Here is a 24,443-nt window from a genome sequence, read left to right on the forward strand (position 1 = left end):
AAGGCTTACTCCTGGCTCAGTACTCAGGGATTACTCATGGTAGTGATCCCAGGCCATAAGCAGTGAATTCCTGCCAGGAATCAACCAGGGTTAACAAGGTTAACAAGGCTTTCTGTATCGCTGGTTGGAGATTTGGAGATTTTAAGATTTTGAATAAGTTTTACCACTTCTCTCCTCTTCCATTCCTTGAAGAGGAAAGTGTTCCCTGCCTGCCTCCCCGGGGTCTAGAATTGGCTAAACTGAGAATCCGAGACAAGGCTTCGACAGAGAATAAGGCTCCCGCCTCAGTTCCATTGCCTGGAGAGAGAAAGGATACACTCCTGGTCTCTGCTGACACTTATGCTGGGAGCTAGGCAAGCTGGTGTGTGTTTCTGTGACAGACTTAGAGAATCCCAGGTCCCAGATGATAACGCTGGCTATGTTCCACTATTTCACATACGAACCCAAGAAAAGAGGTGAAGCAGTGGAGGGGAAAAGGAAAAATTCTAAGAATTTAAATTGACCTACAAAAAAGAAAAAACGCTTAGTCAGAGAGAAGCTGGAAAAGAAAGATAAGACAAAGAATGTGATGAGGGGGAGTCACAGATTGTATATGTTGGTCAAAAAGGAAGACAGCAGGATCTTGCAGTTGTAAGATGAGTTAAGTTACACGCTCCAATTATAAGTAAATAAAATGTAACAAGGAGGAGTAAACTACAGGTGTTTAGGTATAGGGGCATTTTTTCTGGGAGAGCAGGGTTAGGAAGGAAGATGGGGGATGCAACTACCAGAACAGAACAACCCAGGCGCATGTAAAAGTACCATTTTTCTAGATCCTACTATCTTCCAAGTGTGTTCCAAGACACTGGATTTTTAACGTGCTCTCCAAGTGATTTAGATGCATGCTGAAATCTGAAAACTGCTGACAGAAGAAATCATCAGTTAATATCTATAAATAGTCCCAAGTTATACCAAATGACAGAAACATATTATCTTCCCTTGTACATCCTAGTTTAATAAACTAATTTTTAAGGAACCAGTCAATTTATAAACTACAGTCTCTAATTTTTTTCAATGGGATTTCTCCCAAATTTTAAGGGGAATTATTTCTGTTTGATAAAAACTTAAATATTCACATTTAAATTTTTCTCAGTACTTTTCCCACACTTTCCCAAACTCTACTTGGGAAATTTTCCTGAAACTTTTCCATACTTTCCCAGTCCCTACTTAGGGAAAAAAAATTAAAACATGCCAGGCAGATTTCAATGATTACACTGACGAAGCTGAAAAGAAGACAGGAAGAAATCAAGGGGAAGAAAGCCAAGGGAAAGTTTACTTCCAGATTTTGCACCATTCAGTTCTCTACTCTGATATGAAAAACTATTAGTTTGCCTCTCTTGTCTTTAGGATGCTAACCAAAGGATTACAAAACCACAGACCCAGTTTATATATACATATATATGTATATATATACATATATATATATTAGATAATCACTAATAGTTTCATCATGAAGAGAATGTCTTCATGGCATACTAAGTATTAATATGCATCCTATAACTATAAAAAGTATAATAGTGTGGTTGTGTTACATTTTTATGTCATTTCATTGGTTTCACACAAATAGCACCAATCTGAGCACATTTATACAATGCCTAAAGTAGTTCAACAATGTACTGTCCACTACAAGTTCCACCAGCCATGTGTACTGAATGAGCCTGTGGACTCTAGCTTGTTCAAACCAAGATGGTCTATAACTATAAATCACATATGAGACTTTAAAGGCTTCCTATAAAAAGTAAAAATTAGATATTGATTATGTATTGAAATGGTGTTTTGGATATATTGGGCTAAATCACTCTCACTGTCACTGTCATCCCGCTGCTCATCGATATGCTCGAGCAGGCACCAGTAACATCTCCATTGTGAAACTTGTTGTTACTGTTTTTGGCATATCAAATATGTCATGGATAGCTAGCCAGGTTCTGCCGTGCGGGCAAGATACTCTCGGTAGCTTGCCAGGCTCTCCGAGAGGGGTAGAGGAATCGAACTCGGGTTGGCCACGTGTAAGGCAAACGTCCTACCCGATGCGCTATCACTCCAGCCCTTATTGGTCTAAAGAGCAGATTAAAATTGACCTCACTTCTTCTTACTTTTGCCATGGTGCAGTAAAAACACTGACATGTGAGTCATGTGTATGACCTGCTAAAATGAGGTCCTAAATTTCACCTCTAGCATCACAGGGCTATTCAGCATTTCCAATGTGGTGACCCCCAAAGGACTGAACTAGTCTCACCAGAAGTGTCTTGAGGCCCATGCAGTTTGACTGAAAATATCTGACACACATGATTAAAAACAAAGCTACTGGAAAAGGTGTCATCCACGTCAGAATAAAAAAAGACTAGTGTGTGTCCCTGTATAAAATACCCACTCCTCAATGACAGATATTGGCAGAGGGATCATTTCTAGGAAAACAATTCTGGATTTTTCTCTAAGCAGGACCACAGTTTCTGCTTTTGTTTTTATTTTATTTTAAAATAAAATAACCATGATTTACAATACTGTTACCAGTAAGGTTTTCTGAGTATGTTCCACTACCACATCCTCCATCAGAATGACCCCTTCCCTTCTCAACTATGGTCGCAGTATCCTCTCCCAATTCTTACCCCCTCTCTTCCTTTAGTATGAAAGAAAAAAAAACATTATTCCAATTGGCATAGTCTGGCTAGATTTGAAGAGCAGAATTTATTACTGGGGAACTGACTAAGAAGATAAGGCTCTGATTTCAGCAAATCAATTCCAGGGCAGAGGATATAGGAACAAAATAAGACTAAGCCCTGATCACAAGGACCAAAGGGAGTCTAGGATGAAAATGTGGCCTTTGGTAAAAATGAATTTATTTTCCGATAAATGTGCTTCTTAATTTTGGTTTCAAAATATCATGTATTTGTTTGCTCGTTTGTTTGTTTTTTTATTTGGGGGTAGGGGACTTGGGGCTACACCCAGCAGTACTGAGGGCTTACTCCTGACTGTGCTCAGGGGCCCATAAGTCTCACTGGAGATAGAACCCAGGTCAGCTGCATGAAAGGCATGAGCCTCACTAACTACACTCTCTCCAGCCCCAAGTTTACTTTTTATAGTCATTAGTGCTATGCCAATAATAAGCTTAGAGAACTCAGCAAGATTTTTAGCATTTTATCTGCTACCAGGTACAAAAATTCATTCATTCACCTAAGTAGAAAGAGGCAGGCTAGATTTCTCTTTAAGAAAACAGATATTTATGGGTAGACACCACTCATGAAAGGGTTGTGGTTTCCCCAAACTAGTAATAAATTATTCATCACACTTTTTATATTTACATCTTAGAAGTTTATGGTTCTGGCTGGGTGATACTAAAATCTACTAATTAATTACTTCTCACGTGGGTTTTGAAAGGAGTCAGTCAACAGAATTCATTTTACAGAGCTGCACCCAAAGTCTAAATGAAAAATTAAAACAACCCAGTGCTTTAGCGCCAACCAAGCCCAAGCTCTGAACGGGTGTGGAGCGGAACTTTGGGATGTTCTTACCTCAAACTAACATGTACTAAGAAAAGAACATTCCGACTGGGATCTACATAATGATCAGGAATGAAAAACTGTGACTGTTGACCAAAGTTTCCTGACTATGAACATTTGTTGGTTTTCAGTGCAACTTTAAAATGTCATCAGCTTCACTGTTGCCAATAACTTATATTTAGTTACTTCAACAGAACAGACTTCTATTTTTATGTAACTTGTGTTATGGAAAAGTCATATTTAAATAAGGAAGCTCAAACCAACTCTGGTGGGCTGTGTCCAGAGCATGTCCAGAGCTCGTTAGCCCCCTCTGCTGACAGTACATCTAGATTTCTGAGGTAGGGAAATGAATAAATCACCTCAAAAGTTGCAAATTTAAAAAAAAAAAAAACTGTAACTAGAGCTTTAGGAGAAGCTCCATAAAAGAAGTCACCACACATTTAGAAGGCAGGAAACTCAGGTAAAGCTTGCCTAATTTTAATCACCTAATTTTAATCACCAAAACCAAAACAAAACAAAACACATGCTCACTAGCAAATTCAAAAAAGAAAGATAAAGATAATGTCATCAACCAGAGCTAACAACCCACCACATTTTTGGTCTATAAATATGTGCAGACCCATTTTGATGTATAAATAAGATGACTCATACTACTAAGTACAGACTGTTTTTATGAACTACTTTCCCCCAAAAAAAAACACAGGCAGTCATAGCACTAAATCATACTTTGTATTAGCCAAATGATATTTTATGATATGCCATTATACATTTAATTCCCTCAAAATGATCATTTACATTTAAAAAATCATATTGCAAAACAACATTCACTTAGACTCATTATTGTATACTTGCCCAAGTATTTCTTTAGAGTGAATTCTTGAGGAGTGGAATTGCTGGATCCTAAGAGACTGCTGAGTGTTACTAAGATGTATTTTGGACAGGAGTTACCATAAACATTTCCCACACTGGGGAGAGGGCTATTTCTTTCACAGTACTTTCACCAATGCTGAATGTTATCAATGCTGGAGATAACTTAGTGAATAAGAAAACAGATTCTAGAATGAGAATTTTATAGTCAGAGTCAACTAAAAGCTCTGCTATAAACTAGGAAAGTCACTCAATATTTCTGCAGTCCTATAAAATAGGCATGTATTTTTCTACTACAATGTCTGAAACATAGTAAGTGCTCGGTAAATATTCACTCTTATACTAGACGGTGGTTCATCAACAAAGTAAAAGCAAATGGGATGGGAGATAATAGCCATTTGGTGCTTGCCTTGTATGTGTCCAGTCCAACTTTGATTCCCAGTACTACATGTCCCTGGAGCCCTGCTGGGGCTGACTCTGGAGGCCTCCAGCACTGCCAGGTTGTCCCAGGTAATGCCTGGCACCTTAGGACCTGAGCAGCATTGCATTTTCCAGCCCGTGCATTGAATTTTCTGGCTCAACTGGCCAAAAATTGCTGGTGGCGGCCCCCAGACCAATTGAGTACCACTTAGGAATGCTCTTTTTTTTTTTTAATTGAATCACCATGAGAACAGTTACAATGTTTTCAGGTTTAAGTCTCAGTCATACAATGATCAAACACCCATCCCTTCACCAGTTCACATGCTCCAACACCAAGAACCCTAGTATACCCCGTTTCCCACCCCCCACCCTGCCTGTGTGGCAGATGATTTTCACTTTACTCTCTCTTTACTTTGATAACAATCAATTTTTGACATAAAACCCACTATTATTCTTTGGAATTTTCCCCCAACAATCAGTCCTGCTGAAAAGGCATCATTAGATAATTTGTTTTCTATTGCTGATAATGAAGAGCTTATGATGTCGCATGGCCACGACAGCAGCCGCGCAGTTTTAGAATTCTGGTATTTTAGTAATTAAATCTAGAGGTATTTCTGCCAGCAGCCACTGCATTCCAAGATTGGCTTGTGTGCCTCTTTGATCACGGCTGTTCAGGAGCAGTGGAGCTGTTCATGGGTGGCCGCTCAGGGTCTCGTCTGGGCAGGGAGCAGGGCTGGTTCCCCCCGCCCATCAGAAGATTTCCATCACTGCAAGTTCCTACCTCTCTGTCCAATTGGCTCTGAAAGGTGGCAGTCGCCATATTGCTGCAAAGGGGAAAAGGCCAAGGGACAGAACCCCTTCCCTTCCCGGGGTGGCACGGGGCCGTAGCTTAGTTTACAGTCCAGGAGCATTTTTGTCAGCAGCTGCTGCGTTCTGAGATTGGTTTGTGTGTCTCTGGGATCATGGCCATTCAGGAGCGAAGGAACCATTCCTGAGTGTTTTTTGTATATCAGGAAAGGCTGTGCAGTGGCCACGTGGTTTGGAGAAATAGTCCTGGTCCCCACATACTGGAACCATATTTTTAGAAGCTCATGGTCACAGGGATTCCATCTGGAGAAGGCGGGGAGACTGCACCTGTTTCATCTGGGGCACCCCAGTGTTATCGGCTTGGTTTGGGGTCCAGAGCATTCTCCAGTATTGTGGTGCCCGCAGGCCAGGATTCTTCACTGTTGAGTATGGCAAGATGGCACCGGGTAAGAACGCTGCTCTTATCCAAAAAAGGTAAAAGCAAAGCTCATTGTTGCTTAATATATATTTATCATATTCTTGCTTAGATTTTTAAAAGGTGTGATTATTTAAATTTAATAAAGTAGACTCCCCTTTTTGGTATCATACCTACAAATAATGGTAATCTTTGTACTTCTTTGTGTATGTTTTTCTGAGATATTACACTGATTAAAATCTCCAAAGCAAAGTTAGAAAATAGTAGTAGTCACACAGATCCTTATTCAAAACATTAGGTCACAAAAAGATATTTAAAGAATTACAAATTTATAAAATATCATAGTAGAGACAAACTTGATATAGATTTTTTTTTCCCCTTTGAGGGGGGCATACCCAGCAGTGCATTCCTGGAGGGCTCAGGTGCCAGGGATTAAACCAAGGTCAGCCATGCGTGAGGCAAGAGCCCTACCAACTGTATTATCGGCTCCAGCTTCATAGACTTTTCTTATAAAACATGCATCCTTGCTCACAGCTGTCCCAGATTCAATCCCCAGCAGCCCACATGGTCCCCCAAGTTCCGTCAGGCATGATTCCTGAGCACAGAACCAGAATTAAGCCCTGAGCATTATTGGGCATGCCCCCCAAAACAAACATAAAAGTAAAATATCCTTGACATGCAAATTCTACATTGTTTCTAAATAATGACACACAATTATGACTCTTCAGAGAAACAAGTCTTCCCTGATATTTTAAAACTAATCATTACTAACTAAATTTGTATATACCTTTAACCAAGATAATGATAATACTTAATAACAGAAATATGAAGTATAAGGTTAAAATAGCATTACTCAATTTATGAAAAAAATTAGGATATTAATACATAACAGAAAATATGAATTTCCATTTGTAAATGGAAATGTTAAGTCCTTTGTTTAGGGGTGCTTATTTAAGGTTTTTGTTTAGTTTTTGATTTTTCGACCACACTGTCATTATAGGTAAGATAGTTACAATAGTGCAATTTTTATGGCTTTGGTGTGCAAAGTTACTGAACCTTCACCATAAAACTGCTTAAAACACTCCACCACTGTCCCTATGTCACCTCTAGTCCTCTGCTTCCTTCCCCTCCCTGGTTGGTATTCTCAGTTCTGTAATTCAAGGCCAAGAGTTTGTCATCATTTGATACTATTCCCTTGTTCTGTTTCTCTATATTTTGTTTCAAAGTTGAGTGAGGTCATCTGGTATTTGTCCTTCCCTCTGACTTATTTCTAAGTCCTTCATTTTTAAATAACTGCCATTTGATCTAGTGTTCTTGTGTTTTCATCCCAAAACAGCATATGAGTTTCAAAAAAAGACTCCACTTCTCCCAACTCACACCCCCAGACTCCCACACTCTGAAGAGCTAGATTTATTTCTAGATATAAAATTCTTCAGTACAGATGAGACCTCTAATTGCCAACCTCCCATAATGAGGGATACTCAAGCCACAGGACATTTCAGTTATGATCTTTTCTCCTTTTTCAGGTAGCACTGTCGCACTGTCATCCCATTGTTCATTGATTTGCTCAAGCGGTCACCAGTAACGTCTCCATTGTGAGACTTGTTATTACTGTTTTTGGCATATCGAATATGCCATGGGTAGCTTGCCAGGCTGTGCCATGCGGGCAGGATAGTCTTGGTAGCTTTCCAGGCTCTCCAAGAGGGATGGAGGAATTGAACCCGGGTCAGCTGCATGCAAGGCAAACACCCTACATGAAATCAAATATTCTAGAGAATCTATATCAAGTCTTAAAAAATATATATAAGCCTGCCTGTATGCTGAGGCCTAAGCCTTAAACCTAAACCCTAAGCTTTAAACCAACATTATAAAGCAAAATAATACCACATTTACTAAATACTTCAAACATGCCACTCCCCACACTAGGAGCGTATACTTTATATGTAGTATCTCCTATCACCAATTCACCTGCCCTAATGAGGAAAATCTTGCCAGCCCACTAGATCCACAAAGCCTTTGCCACACAGACTCTTTCTTATAAACAGATCGCAGATGGCTCTCTGAAAGTCACGACTGACCAGCTGTCCTCTGAAGAGAGGGGGAGAGACAGCACAGGAGGCACTGCAGACAGATTGCACAGGGTGAAAAAGATCTGATTACTCGATATCATGTAATCCCAGCCCAGTGTGCAGTGATGGGAAAGGGGGTAAAGTGACAATCTAGGTGAGATAAGTGATTTAGTCTTTTTTGTTGTTTAACTGAGGTACTATGACTCACAATATTGTTAATGGTGGTTTCCAGTGTAATGATTCCAAGACCATACCCTGCAACAGGGTGCCCACCTCCCTCCTCTAGGGTTCCCAATGCCCCTTCCTTTTGGGGGTCCATTCAACTGTTCTCAGGACTTATTCCTCACTCTGTGCTCAGGGATTACTCCTGGCAGGTCCAGGGGATCATATGCCCTGCCCGGGACTGACCCACGTTAGAGCTTGCATGGCAAATGCCTTACCTCCTGGATTATCTTTCTAGCCTGAGGTAAAATAACTTTTTTGTTTGGGGGTCATATCCAGCAGCGACCAGGAGGCTCTGTGCTCAGGAATCAAGCCTGGCAGGGCTCAGGGTACCATATGAGCTACCCTAGATCGAACCTGGGTCAGCCATGTACACTACTGCTCAGGCCCATAAGGTAAAATGGCTTTTCAGATGACCAGATGGCCTTCCTATTTATACTCCTAGAACAATTTCCAACATTCTCAATCTTGGATCAGATTGAGAATGCAAGAAAGTCTGAATCTGGGGTGGAAACATTGCCTGAGGGACTAGAGAAGTGAGGCCCAGGTTGCACCAGCATGAGGGCAGTGTCTTCCAAAGGACTGCCACAAGGTACACCTGAGCACCAACTCAGGAGCAGACCTAGAGCACTGTAAGGGGTGCTGCCAAAACAACAACAACCAAAAAGAGAAAGTCTGAATTTATGCTTCCACAAAAAATAAAATAAGGGGTCGGCAAAACCCTCCACGACATTGAAGACACTGGTATCTTCAAAGCTGACACGCCACTGGCCAAGCAAGTGAAGGCAGAGATAAATAAATGGGACTCTCTCAAACTAAGAAGCTTCTGCACCTCAAGAGAAACAGTGACCAAAGTACAAAGGCAATCTATAGAATGGGAAAGGATATTTATGCAGTACCCATCCGATAAAGGGTTGATAACAAGGATATACAATGCACTGGTTGAACTCCACAAGAAGAAAACTGCCAACCTGATCAAAAAATGGGGTGATGAAATGAACAGAAACTTTCCCAAAGAAGAAATACGAATGGCTCAGAGGCACATGAGAAAATGTTCAACATCACTAATCATCAGGGAGATGCAGATCAAAACAACAATGAGATATCATCTCACACCACAGAGACTGGCCCACATCCCAAAAAACAAAAACAACCGGTGTTGGCGTGGATGTGGGGAGAAAGGGACTCTCCTTCACTGCTGGTGGGAATGCCAACTGGTTCAGCCCTTTTGGAAAACAATATGGACGACTTTCAAAAAATTAGAAACTGAGCTTCCATTTGACCCAACAATACCACTCCTGGGAATATATCCCGGAGAGGCAAAAAGGTATAGTAGAGATGGCATCTGCATTTCTATGTTCATTGCAGCACTGTTTACAATAGCCAGAATCTGGAAAAAACCAGAGTGCCCCAAAACAGATGACTGGTTAAAGAAACTCTGGTACATCTACACAATGGAATACTATGTAGCTGTCAGAAAACATGAAGTCATGAAATCTGCATATAAATGGACCAACATGGAAAGTATCATGTTGAGTGAAATGAGTCAGAAAGAAAGAAACAGACATAGAAAGATTGCACTCATATGTGGAATATAATGTAACTGAGAAGTACAAGTTGGCAATGATGCATCTTCTGGCAGATATCTCTCTGGACTTAGTTACTAAAATACTAAAATACAGAAACCCAAAACCGTGAGGCCGCTAAGTGTGGTCACTCAACCTCATCCCTCTTCATTCTCAGCAATGGAAAACAAATTATCTAATGCTTCCTTTTCAGCAGGTCCGACTTTAGGGGAGAGACTCTCCAAACAATAATAGTGAGTTTTGTTGAAATACTGAATGCAATCAAAATGAAAGTAAAGTGAAATTTATTAGTTACACAGGCAGAGGGGGTCTAGGGTTGTGGGGGGGCTAGGGTGTGGGGGTTCGGGGTGGAGCTATACTATGATTCTTGGTGGTGGAATATTTGCACTGGTGAAGGGATGGGTGTTCGAGCATTGTATAATTGAGACTTAAACCTGAAAACTTTGTAACTTTCTACATGGTGACTCAATAAAAAAAAAAAGAATAAAATAAGGTAAGTTTATTTGTAAAATATAGATTCAACAAAACTAGCCTATAGGACTTGTAACACCCTAGCTTTCTTTATTCCTTATTTTTTCTATTCTTTATGGTGAATATACCTGACATGTGCATATATGCAGAATTTTCATTAGAAAGAGCGAAATATTTTTAAATAATAATGTTTATGGTTCAAATGTACTTATTTCGTGTGTGTGTCTGAGAAAGAAACAACCGAATCCAACCTAAGACATTAAAATTATCTGAGAAGGCAAAAAGAGAGCTGAATGAAGTCTAATTAATACATACAGTATAAAATTGAAAGTTATATTAGAAATGTTGAATGCTGACACACTAGGCAGAAAGCTAAAACACTTTGTCCACTTCCACTGGTCCATTTTTACACAGGATTTTGTAATCAAAATATCCCTCAGTACTTTTCACTTATTAATAACTCCAACTGTCCTTCGGATACCTGCATGTTTTTTCCCAAGGACATACAGGTGTAATTAACAGAACTGGAATTAAGACCCAGTTTTCTCAACTATATGATCCATTACCTAGTGTATTTACCCCCTGAAGAGAGTCTTTCTGAGTTATTCAATATGTATATAGTACTGCAGATGCCTATCAACTTATAAATTATATTCACATAATATAATAAAAGTATAGTATAATACAAATTATAATATGAAAATACAAATCAGGTGTTAGAGAGAACATACCGGATTAAGGTACTTGCCATGCATGCAGCTGACAATGATTCAATCCCATCACAATATATGGTCCCCTGAGCACTACTAGGAGTGACCTCTGAGGACAGAGCCAGTAGCGTGGTGTCTGCTACTGTCAGGATGGCTCCCATGTAACAATAATAATAGTGATAATAATAATAACACAAATCTTGATCACTCATAGTATCATACCCTAACCTAAGTTGTCTGAGCACACTTCATTTTCTTTATTTTCTCACTTATAAAAAGTAGAACTAAGTAATTTCCAGGATATCTTCCAGTTCTAAAAATTTGGGGACCACACTGGTAATGTTCAAGGCTTATTCCTGGCTCTGAATTCAGGGATCCAGGTAAGCTGCATGCAAAGCAAGTGCCCTACCCATTGTACTATCACCCGGGCACCCTCAGCTCTACAAATTTAACTGTAATTCATTTATAAGTCAAAAGGAATATACCTCCCACATCAACAAACTTAAAAAAATAACGTCTAAACACATAACACTATCTTTAAGAAATGTGCCAAAATATGAGTTTATTGATAAAACATGTTGATCCAAAGAATCAAAAGGGACCATATCCACAATTTCTTTAAAAGCAACAAAGATTGAGGGTAGGCATGATAGTACAGTGGGTAGGATGTTTGCCTTGCACACAGACAACTCGGAATCAATTCCTGGCATCCTATATCGTCCCCTGAGCACTGCCAAGAGGAATTGCTTGAGTGCAGAGCTGGTGTAATCCTGAGCATCACTGGATGTGGCCCCAAAATAAAAAAAAAGAAACCCACCACAGATTAATATCCTAAGGGCATTCTCCTTTCCTTATTTTCTCTAGTTTGTTATATGTTGAGTTACTCAATATCTAACAGTGAAAAGTTTAATAATGTTGACAGAAATGGACATTCACATCCAGTGAATGAAAACCTATGACATGGCATGGCTATACAGGTACTCAAGCAAATGATGAAAGATTCTAAAAAGCTTAACAGCAAAATCTACAAAGCCAGATGATGAAAATGACAATAATGTCAACACACTGACCTAATAATAATAAATCCAGATGAACGGGCACTAGATGTTCATCTAGTATTTATTTTATCTTAGGGTACCATTAGGCCGTGTAATCCTAATGTACCATTAGGGTACATCTTAGGCCGTGTAATCCCACCAAGGGGCAACATCCAGAGACTATAAGACCAAACTCCCGGAAGAGAGCAATGCAGAGTCTCTTGCCCCCCCTGGCCTGGCTGTCTTCCCCTAGGCCCCTCGGAGGGGATGGGTTACCTTTCCCTCCCTGCCCCAAGTAGAGCCTTGACAGTTGAAGACCTCCGGAACCCAGCCACAACCATGTTCAAGACCACTCTTCACACACTTGGAGGAGCCTCAAGCATGAAGGGACTGGCAGAGGAACCCAGGTGTACGAGACCCCGGGCTGAGATCTCCAAGCCTGCTCAGATTGGGACTGGGCCTTCTCCAGCCAGACCCCCCACTTTCCAGTAGCTTGGCAGCCACACCCACAAACTGCTCCCAGCACCCTGTAATCCCACCAATGGCCAACATCCAGAGACTATAAGACCAAGCTCCTGTAAGCGCTTTGCTGCTTTGTGGATAGCCCTGTCTCCCTCTTGGAGAACTTGACAAGCTACCAAGAGTTTATTGCCTTCATGGGAGAGCCTTGCAAGCTTCCCATGGTGTATTCATATCCCAAAATAGAGTAAAAGATATATGCATACCTCTTGGAGAGCCCGGCAAGCCACCAAGAGTATCCCGCCCGCACGGCAGAGCCTGGCAAGCTACCCGTGGCATATTCAATATGCCAAAAACAGTAACGATAGGTCTCATTCCCCTGTCCCTGAAAGAACCTCCAATCATTGGGAAAGACGAGTAAGGAGAGGCTGCTAAAATCTCAGGGCTGAGTGTAACAGAGATGTTATTGGTGCTCACTCGAGTAAATCAACGAACAACAGAATGACAGTGACAGTGACAGGGTACCATTAGGCACCACAGAATGGAGGAGAAAAAAAAAAGACTTGGTTTATGTTCTCCAGACGGTTAAGAGTTGAACTGGGGAGAAACATAGAAACAAAACAAAAAACCAGCACAGAACGACAAAAATTAAATACTAAATTCTGGACATAAGTGACTGAGGAGTTACCAAATTGCTACTTATTGGAAGCAATATGCAAAATAATTTGGCTGAAATAAATAATAGAGAGACCAGACTCTTTCATAGACTTCAAATTCTACTCAACCACTATTGCTTTGCTTCATTGCAAATTCTATTATATGCTTCAAGATGACAATGACATTTCTGGATCCATTAATAGTGCCTTCCAGATGGCCAATTCCTGTTTATGCTTTAATCAGCCTAATCTGAATAGAATCCCAAGACTTCACAACTACTTCACAGAAATATAACCCAAACAGGTTTCTTTTTTATTACTAGGTCTTTCATTTAGGTCTTGTATATATAAAGCAGATGGTCTTTTAGTAAAAATTCAGTAAATGACAAAACTTGTAAATTTCTAAAGCAATCCGTTCACTTCAGAAACTACCCTCTATACACACACACACACACACACACACACACACACACACACACACACATAATCCAAGAAAAATGATCTTTTATCATGTTTAACAATCCTGAGTATATAACTTGGATCAAAATAATTGTACTATTTTATCTTAACAATATTAATCAAAAATAATCTAAGAAAGTCCTGCGAGGAACAAATGGAGTAACTGGAAAATAAAATCAATGAAAAAATCCCTAAGTAAGTGACCTGAGCAGATCAAGTGAACGGGTGAGAATGACAGATGAGGAAAAACAGCTCTTACTGACGGTTGCTCCAGGGAGACTATCACGCGAGAAAGAAATGGCTCCAGCCATGAAAGAAATTACAGATTCTCTCTTTCCCTCCTCACATTAATGCCAGAACTTTGGACTCCCGAAAGTTTAACTTAAAAGCTTCTCAGTCACTTAATAACAATTAGTCACACAGGTATATAATAACCCAGTTATGTCACCCTTAGTGATCACTCCTGATAGCACCATTAGCCTGTGGGTGTAGAAGGGGTGTCTAATTTTTTTTTGTGAAAAGTAAGCTTCAGTGATCCTCGGAAATGTGCTTTTTCTACTTACTGTAATTGTTAGTACAAGTACCTGAGTTTTTGTATTGTTACCTAAAAATTAAGAGAGATGCTTTAGTGCCTGGAAATACTAAAAACAAATGACAACAGGCATGAGCAGAGGGTATAACACAGTGGGAGAGCATATAGTCTTATATGTGTGCTATCTTATGTTCAAACCCCAGCACAATATACACTCACACAATTAAAACAGTCCCAAAGTACATTTATTATGTAAGTCAAGCTGCAGACCGCCCTACCCCCACCACTCTGCAAATAAGTAAAAATAATTATTTTGCAATTGCAAAATAAAAAGTTCAAAACAATGGGGCTGGATTCCTTTAGAAGATTAACATAGACTAGCTTAGGTTTGCCTTGTGATGAGCAATATTTTTATCATGGATTTAAACTTGCTTATATAAGATCCTATTTTGTTTTGTAAAGTAAATCACTTCCAGGATGATTTAACTGAACTACTCTTTGTTCTTCAAATATTTCAAACTGTTCTTTGCAGCAGTCCTGTTTACCTTGTTCACAGTCCTGTTAACTTTCTGTATTCTCTACTTCGACCACCAGCAATGATGCCTGCCCAGTGACCCTCTTTCCAGGAAAATAAAGAGGCAATTGATCCAACTTGCAATGTTCGTATCTGCACTTCATTTGGTTGCAAGACATAAAATCAACTATGCAAAAAGCTTCATATAAAAGAACTGGGAGTAAGAACTATCTAAGATACTTTCCCATTTTTCTTCCTCTATCTTTGAGGGGTTGGGTTCTTTTGTTTCACTGTGAATCTGTAAGCTTTTGTTTGTAATATTTTTTTAACCCATACTTTTGAAGAAAGATTAATTAATAATGCCACCTGCTTTAGGGTCCATTATTCTCTCAACTGCTTCCTATTTTCCATTTTGAATTTTCAACAAGAAACATTAAGAAAATAGCACCTAAGAGAGCACATGCTGCCAGTTTAACACCAAACTGTTAATGCCTAATCTTAACTTCCATTTTAGGATCTTTAAATATACCTCAGAATTCCCATGTGAAACAGTGCTTAGATTATGTAGAAGATGGGAAATAGCGTCAATCCAAGGGGAAATAATTGTATAATTGAAAGTTACAATGTCAACTAAGTATTATCAGTGTTTTTGTTACATTGTGTTGCATTTTATTTTATTTTATTAACCATGAATAATCCAAATTAAAGTAGGCCTGTTTCCTTTCTAAATATCAAATGACAGATTTTTTATGGCTAAGTTCAGATATCTGATCCTCTTTTCATATCAAAACTACAAAATAATCAAAAATGGGAGGAAACTCGTAGGAAAGTTTGAAGCATAATTATATTTTTTATTTATTGCCTCAACCTTAGGCAAAAACTCAGGTTGAAATGATCACAACAGGCTATGCTTAAATATATAAGAATTTAGGAAGGACAAAAGTTTAGTGCCATGACAATTATATTGTACACAGGTTAGAAAAGCAAGTAAGAAACTGCCAAACTGGGTAATTTAACATGCTCAAGGATGTGAGAGACAAGGCAATGCACAGATTTGTCTGTAATTCTAAAACTCTCCTGAAAAAAGTTGTTCTATACACACTTCATTGGAAGATGAACTAACCAAAGCTCAGTTTCATTTCTTACTAACAATTTTTGTATTTGGCAGTACCTTTTTAAAGCAGATGGGTTGGTATATTTTGGGAAATGTTAAGGGGCTGATTTCTTATTGCTTTTAGAATCTTAAATTACAAAATAAGATTTGACTAATTTAGTCATCTTCCAAATTCAGCAGTGTTTATTAAAGGCAATAGGATTTGACTTTCTTATCTAGATTATCTGCAAAGCATTAGTTATCTTTAACAAGGAATTCAAATTCAAATAATAAAAACAATGCAAGATTCAGTGTCTTTGGTATTCCAAAATAAGAAGAAATTTTAAAAAATTAAAAATGTGCGCAGGACTAAAGGGGTCCAACCTTCACTGTGAATTTTAGGATGCTCTTAACCATTTCTTACTACTATTTTTAACCCTCATTTTTCTTTTGGATCTTGTCTCATCTTTTTACTTAATCCATATTAAGGATTACTAAACTTTCTTAACGAGCAATTTAAATTAAGCTCAATTGAGCTCATGTTTCCTAACTATACCCAGCAAATACTTGGCCCTTCTGATTGACCTTTGATTCAAAGGACATTAAATAATAGCAAAGCTTTAAATGTGCTTATTTCACATGACTCCAGACTTGTGTAATTCCACTGAGCATGCAGTGGAATTATTATACTTTCTTTGACTCCTTCCTCATATCAATCATGCAGCCAATGTTTATAAAATATCTGTTATCCACATAGTTCTTCAGAGAAATGCTTTTATATTTCAAATAAACAGTGATAAATATTTTCTTAGATCTAATCCCATAACCTCTTGACTGATTCTCAAACATAGAAACCTTTAACACATGTATTTAGAAACAAGAACATTAGTGCAAAGACTAAGAATTTTCTTGACCAAACCCACATACACTGGAAAAAAACTAATAAGAAATAATGACCCTACTCCCACAACATTCATGGGCATGATTTGGAGGGAAACTATGTTATTTGAATCTCTTAACTTTGGGATTCCAGAGATTTAGATAAGCCAGGAAATGGGAATCTCTTTAGCAATATGCTGGAGCTGGCTCTCCTCAGCTCAGTTGCTAAGTGTGCTTCTTCCTTACCTTAGGAAACATCTTGTACTTAGACTCTGACTTTCCTTCAAATAATATCAATGTCTACTCTATGTCAAGTTATCCAAATCTATCAACAGGGCCTCAGATGGCTAGAGTTTGGCTAGTAAGGGTTACTCTGTGTGTGTGTGTGTGTGTGTGTGTGTGTGTGTGAGAGAGAGAGAGAGAGAGAGAGAGAGAGAGAGAGAGAGAGAGAGAGAGAGAGAGAGAGAGAAAGCAAGCACCCTGGCAGTGCTCAGGACTTACTCCTGGCTCTGCTGTTAGGAATTACTCCTGATGGTGCTCAGGCGACCATATTGGGTGCCACCAATTCAATCCAGGTTGGCTGCATGCAAAGCGAATGCCCAACCCAATGTACTATTACTCTGGCCCGAAAATGTTACTCTATATTTAGAAAGCATCACATGAAAAAAAAATCAGTAAAGACTTACAGGAACAGAGAACTCTCATATTCACAATCCTCAGGAAACTTCCAAAGAAGAACAAGACAGGCAATGCAGTGAAGGGCAGGTACATAAAACACAAATAAAAGCAGCAGCTAGACAGACAAGAATCTAAAATATCTGAAAGAGGAAGAGCTCAAAGACTATAAAGGGAAGCAATATTTGAAGTAGATCTTAATTAATAGTGATACTCCAACCTATGAGCCTTCATAATACAAATTACAACATAGAAAGAAAAGATGTTCTCCCCATGTTACAAAAACATCTTCTCTGGCTAAAACACACTTCCTCTTATGCAATAGCACATAGTAAAAATAAAGTCTAATACTCATCCCTACACAAGTCACTTCCCTGTGGTTTCTTTAAAGAACTTTGTAATTAATTAAGATGAAGATCTCTTAGGAGAGCCTCGGTTATACAGTCTTTACCACAACCCACTCACAGACTTATTCTGCAGACAAGTGGAGAGGAAGGGAGGAGTCCTTTCCCAGGAGGGACAACCTTGGTTTCAAGTTGCATGTATGAAAGCAAAACTTCTCAAACTTCACACCTGTTAGAACATAGTCTCTGCTTCAGTAGGACTAGAGTGGAGGCAAAATTCCACATTTCTAATAGCCTAGCAACTGGTGAAGTCACATACATACTCTGGGGGGAGCATCTTGAAAATGGAGAGACACGTGTCCAAGTAATCAATGTGTCACATCCTACGGCAGGAAAGTCCAAGCAGACATTCATTTTGAAAGTCCCTACCTGAAACCTACCCCTGGACAGCACAGCCACAAATGTGGCCGTGCGACATCTCATACCTCATACCACTCATGCTCCAAGAGTAGCGTACCAAATTTCGATAGGGTTTAAATTAGTAGGCAACCAATCTTAGGGGGAAAGATATTCTTACAGATTTATAAACACATATATGTAAATATATATATATATATAAGCACAAAAGGCTCAACCCTTAACAACATATTACTAAATCTCTTATAAGAGATTACTAAATCTCTTATAAATCTCTTATAAAGGGCTTAATGGCCCTTGGGTAAAATACAGCAATCTTCACACACTCTCCTCTAAGGAAAGTTTTTTGGAGCATTTTCAGCGGCTTATTCATAACAAACAATATAAAATAAATTGTTTCAGTTCTGCTTTGGGGCAGGCGTTAGGGTTCGGGATGGAAATATCCAAAATAATGGTGGTGGGAAAGTGTAATGGTGGTGGGATTGGTGTTTGAATATTAAATGTAATCAAATATTGTGAACTACTTTATAAAAATGAAATGAAATTAAAATAAATAAATAAAACTTTTTAAAAAGAAAGTCCCCTACCTGAGCTGGAGCAATATCTCAAGGAGATGAGCACATGCTTTGCAGACAGGAGGCCTTGTTCAATCACTGGAACAAGCACTGCAGGAGTGAGCCCCAAGCACTGCCAGATATCATACCCCCACATCCAAACAAAAGCATTTATTTTTTAAAATCCCTACAAAGCTTTAAATAAAAAAAAATTAACCAAATGCAACTTACAAAAAAAACCCAAAATGAAGCATTTTTTAAATTTAGAAAAGTAGGCAGCTGTGAGAATGAACTATTGTTAAAGTAATTAACATGCATTAAGGATAAATTATAGACACATGCTTGCTGTATATTATGTGTATGTGCTGCACACAATTTAAAACATCAAGTTCTCATAAACGCATGAGAGTAAGTGACAGCATATCACTGTGAACAGTGAATCCATTGGCAGGATGAGAGCATTTTTATGGCACTATAAAAACTTGATTTTTATATACTATGTTGTACTTTTTGCATGTCTTAAATATTTCATAATAAATTTTTAATACCTGTCATGAACTGGTAACTACCTTTTCTTAATTGAGAAATGGTGGTAACTCCTATAACCAGAAGCTGTACTCAAGTGAAGTTCATTCAGAAATTGAGAAACCACATCCTTGACAAAACACATCCTTCAAAAATATCAAACTGGGAATACTACAATAGCTCAAAAAGAACCATCCAGACACCTTAGAAAATCTTTTGCTTTCTAAAGCAGTGCTCTCTAATATATATATATATATGTATATATATATATATATAAATATATGTATGTATATATAATACTTAGAAGATTTTGCCTGTTGTATACATATCCCGCGCCTGGCTGGCTGTCTATACAGGGGCCCCTTCAGAGCGGTGCAGGTTGAGTTTCCCTCCCCACCCGGAGCAGAGCCCTGGCAGCCGAAGACCTCCAGAACCTAGCCACAGCCATGCTCAAGTTCCCGCTCCACATATCCGGACAAGCCTCAAACATAAAGGAACCGGCAGAGGAACCCAGTGTACAGGACCCGGGACTGAGATCTCCAAGCCTGCTTGGATTGGGACTGGGCTCCTCCACCCAGACCCCCCATTTTCCAGTAGCTTGGCAGCCATATCCACACACACCCACAAACTGTCCCCAGCGCTGATATTTAAGAGGATGACTATCTTTTTGAATTCATGTGGTAGAGGGGAACTAGGGGGCTGTCTCACCAAAAGGTACTGGTGAAAGGTGGGGACATGCAGAGCCAAGGACCAAACCCAGGGTCACACACATGAGCAACATGTGTCCAACATGTGAGACACATTCCTGGTCCTGTAGGAGTCTGTATTGTTTCCTAAAAACTTTTTTTATTGATTCTCAAAAAATTAAAAATTGAGCTCTCTGCAGCTGGACAAGCGTGAATCCAGACCCAGCAAAACCTCTTTCGGCGTGGGCAACTCCTCACAGAATGTCTCCAGCCTGAGAACTAAGCCTCGGCCCCGTGCCCGCCCAGGAGGGGAAAGGTATTTCTCTCTCTCGCCGGGGATGAAGGGCGCGGTGTCCACCATATTAAGACGACCACAGATTGGGTTTTCAAGCCTGCAATTATCTAATATCTGGAAGAAATCTCCCTGGACTTCTTGTTAAAGTACAGAAATTCAAAACCGCGTGGCCGCTACTGCGGCTGCGTGACCTTATTTGTCTTCACAGTAGGTCTGAATCTAGTGGGGTACTCCTAACAACAATAGTGAGGTTTGTGTTGAAATATTGAATGTAACCAAAGTAAACAGAATGTAAAATGAAACTTATCAGTTACAAGGTAGGGGGTGGGGGGGCGGGATGGGAGGTGTACTGTGTGGGTTTTTTTTTTTTTTTGGTGGTGGTATATGGGCACTGGTGAAGGGATGGTTGTTTCAACATTGTATAACTGAGACCTAAGCCCGAAAGCATTGTAATCTTCCACACGGTGATTTAATAAAATAAAAAAAAATTAAAAATTGAGCTCCCATTTGACCCAGCAATACCACTCCTGGGAATATATCCTGGAGAGGCAAAACGGTATAGTAGAAATGATATCTGCATTTCTATGTTCATTGCAGAAATGTTTACAATAGCCACAATCTGGAAAAAACCAGAGTGCCCGAAAACAGATGACTGGTTAAAGAAACTTTAGTACATCTACACAATGGAATACTATGCAGCTGTCAGAAAAGATGAAGTCATGAAATTTGCATATAAGTGGATCAACATGAAAGCATCATGTTGAGTGAAATGAGTCAAAAAGAAAGAGACAGAATATAGAAACATAGAAAGATTGCACTCATATGTGGAATATAAAGTAGCAGAGAGGTACGAGCTTGCAGTGATGCAATTTCTGGCAGAAATTTCTCTGGACTTAGTTACTAAAATACAAAAAATACAGAAATCCAAAATGGTGCGGCCGCTAGTGCAGCCACTCGACCTCATCCCTCTTCATTCTCAGCAATGGAAAACAAATTATCAAATGCTTCCTTCAGCAGGTCCGACTTTAGGGGGAGAAACTCCAAACAATAATAGTGAGTTTTTTGTTGAAATATTGAATGTAATCAAAGTACAGTGAAAGTAAAGTGAAATTTATCAGTTACACAGATGGGGTGGGGGGCTGAGGAGGTGGGAGTTGAGGGGGAGGTATACTGTGATTCTTGGTGTTGGAATATGTGCACTGGTGAAGGGATGGGTGTTCGAGCATTGTATAACTGAGACTTAAACCGGAAAGCTTTGTAACTTCCACATGGTGATTCAATTAAAATCAAAAAGTTAAAAAAAAACCCTTTTTTATTAAGGCACTGTGATTTGTGATACTGTTAAGCATAAGAATTTTGGACATTTGGGGCTGGAGCGATAGCACAGCGGGTAGGGCGTTTGCCTTGCACATGGCTGACCCAGGTTCTAATCCCAGCATCCCATATGGTCCCCTGAGCACCTCCAGGGGTAATTCCTGAGTGAAGAGCCAGGAGTAACCCCTGTGCATCGCCGGGTGTGACCCAAAAACCAAAACAAAAAAAAAAAGAATTTTGGACATTTGAAAAAAAGTTACCTATTTTGGGGAGAGAGGGTTAATTTTAAGGCCACACCTGTGATGTTCTGGACTTACTCTTGGCTTTGCCCTCGGTGTTCAGGGGACCATATGTAGTACTAGAGATCTAACTGGGATTAGCCCTATGCAATACAAATGCTCCACACACTGTACTTGGTAAGCTCAGTTCTAGAGGCCAATTCTCAGCATCTACAGTCTTTGCACATGATTTATTCCCTTACTGTATCCCACATAAGAAAGGAGTCATTCTGTATCGTTCCCTCTCCTTCTAATTGACTTCACAAAGCATGATATCATCCAGTTTCATTCAGGGAGCAAGAAATTGCATGTTCATCATTTTTATAGCTGTGTAGTATTCCATTATGTAAATTTACCAGAGTCTGTTTACCAGTCATCTGTTTTTGAACACCTGGGTTACTGCCATATCTTGGCTATTGTTGAGTAGAACTGTATTTTTAAATGATAATTTATTAGTGGAAAATATATTGAACTAGATGATTAAGAAAACTGCAGTGTAAAAAGAATCTGCCTGCCAACTATAGATCAAATTTTACATCAGACTTCAAAGATAAATGGTTAATATAAATGTCAACTGGTGCAGTACCAGATCTATATTTATCAATGATGAATGCTTTGTTTTAACCAAGGAAAAGAAAAAGAAAGAAATCATTTGGAAAATCCACAGGAGAACAGGACACAATCTAGGAAATGGAGTGCCACTCTTCAACACAAATGCTAAATTAACATTCCCCAATTGCTTCCAGCTATTGATATTCACTTTGGAACAGGCAGGACATATTTAGAAAATGGCACATCACCAGAAATTGTGGGTAAGGATGTGAGATTTTGTCTAATACAATGCAGCTAGAATATTTCTAAAACCAACTTTAGGAGCCAGGAAAGAAAATCTATTGCATAAACCCTTTATATTGAAATGCTACTCTCCAACAAAATTAACTGTATAAAATGAAGTAATAAACCTTACTACAATTAAGTGTTCAAGTAAGTTGCATTTTAAAATGCAAACTGACCTTTCAGCTAGCAAATTTGGTTATTACCAACTGAACTCATAACAGGATAGAATTTTACCAAATGGATAATGATGTAAATATATTTTTTGATAAAAAATGTGATAACTATTCACATTTTATTCATCAATTTAACAATGAGCAGACAATATTGTAAATGTACACATCCGTCAGCTACCAAAAATGCTTGCATTTTGGCAGAAGTAGAAATGGAGTGGGTGGATATTACAAATATCATTAAACCACAAATTAAAGGAAATTAATACATTTACTAGGCTACTGTGCATTTCACTCTAATTATATTCTCATGCCAGGAGAAAGAAAACCTGAAAGAATCCTTCACAACCATTCATTTATGTACTATAAAAGGTCATAGCATTTAGTAGTGGGGATTCGTTCCACCATCTATTTTGTGTGCTATTACAAAAGAGCTATTACAAAGCTTCTCTGGAAAGTTCAGTTATGTCATATCTGATAATTCATAATTACAAAACAAGAGTTACCACTCTGACTTTATTGCTAACTAGTTTTTAAGAACGAATCCCTACAAGGTGAACTACTGGATATAGTGGGTCTTTCCAGAATAGATGCAGCTGTTGTTTTTGTTTGGGGGCCAGACCTGGTGGATTCCTCATTTCTTTCCTCAAGTATCTGAGAAGAAGGAAATTAGTTTACAGAGTTCTCAAAGCAGAAGCTCATTTATAAAAAAGTAAAATAAAACAAAAATACTGCAGAAAACATGACAATATCATGCTTCCACTCCCAGACTCAATCCTTTGAGCCTAGGGAATGGTGACTAAGCAGGTAAAGGGTGCCGTGACCTACAAGTCGAGACTCTTAACTCCCAGCAAGCATCCATGATCCCAGTCATCTCACAGGTTTGCTCTGTGAGGCACTATGAAGTCCCAGACAACACAGCCCCTCCCCATTTGGTTTTACATTCTGGATTCAACTGAAGAGTTTCTCAGTTCACAGACAAAAAATAAGGGTGCTGTCCAGGTTTAGATGATTAGTTCCTATATCTACTCACTCTTGGTGCTAAAACTCACTGAGTTGCAGATAATAGGAGGAAAGAGAAAAAGTAAGAGCAGAGAAGAAGGGGAAGGGAGGAAGCCCATAATTGGAAAGCACCTAGAAAGTCATCTCCCACACACACACCCTCCCCCCCACACACACTTCTAGACATCGTTGGATTCAGGACATTTTAGACCTTGATCTTTTTCTTCCACCTCTCACCTCTCTTTTCTCTGTTTGATCCTTATTTTTCTAACAGTGTTTTACTTAATATTGACAAGACATTGGCCCAGAAATCCAGGCTACAACTCCCCAGCATTAAGTCCATTGAAAGGACAGAAAATCTTACTCAAGTTACAAAAAACAAATTTTTTTCAGAATGAAAGCACATCAGTTCTAATCCACTTCATGAGGATTCTCCATCCACCCCTGAACCAATTTACCCCTCTACTCAGACTGATGTGGGGCTTCTCTGAGAGTCCTAGATTGTGTCATAGGCACCTCCTGGCAATGAGTGAAACCACAGTCACAAAAGGCAAAGTGTATGCAACAGGGGAACATTTAGGCAAACTCACTGCTGATGTCCAGAGCCGCCTTGT

At 39.1% G+C, this 24,443-nt stretch overlaps 1 protein-coding gene across 6 annotated transcripts in view; it reads right to left on the minus strand.

The window, feature by feature from the left end:
• The window catches only part of HECW2 (HECT, C2 and WW domain containing E3 ubiquitin protein ligase 2), a 396,920-nt gene that overhangs the window by 237,049 nt on the left and 135,428 nt on the right, over positions 1–24,443 (minus strand). The window contains exon 1 of one of the 6 annotated variants that reach the window (XM_055120483.1): positions 24,420–24,435. The exons of the other annotated variants lie outside the window; for them this stretch is intronic. The gene's annotated coding sequence lies outside the window, so the exon portion shown is untranslated. Of the gene's footprint in view, positions 1–24,419; positions 24,436–24,443 lie in introns of those variants that run through there. 6 annotated transcript variants of the gene reach the window in all.

The sequence above is a fragment of the Sorex araneus genome, chromosome X, assembly GCF_027595985.1.
Source record: "Sorex araneus isolate mSorAra2 chromosome X, mSorAra2.pri, whole genome shotgun sequence".
Classification (NCBI taxonomy): Eukaryota; Metazoa; Chordata; class Mammalia; order Eulipotyphla; family Soricidae; genus Sorex; species Sorex araneus.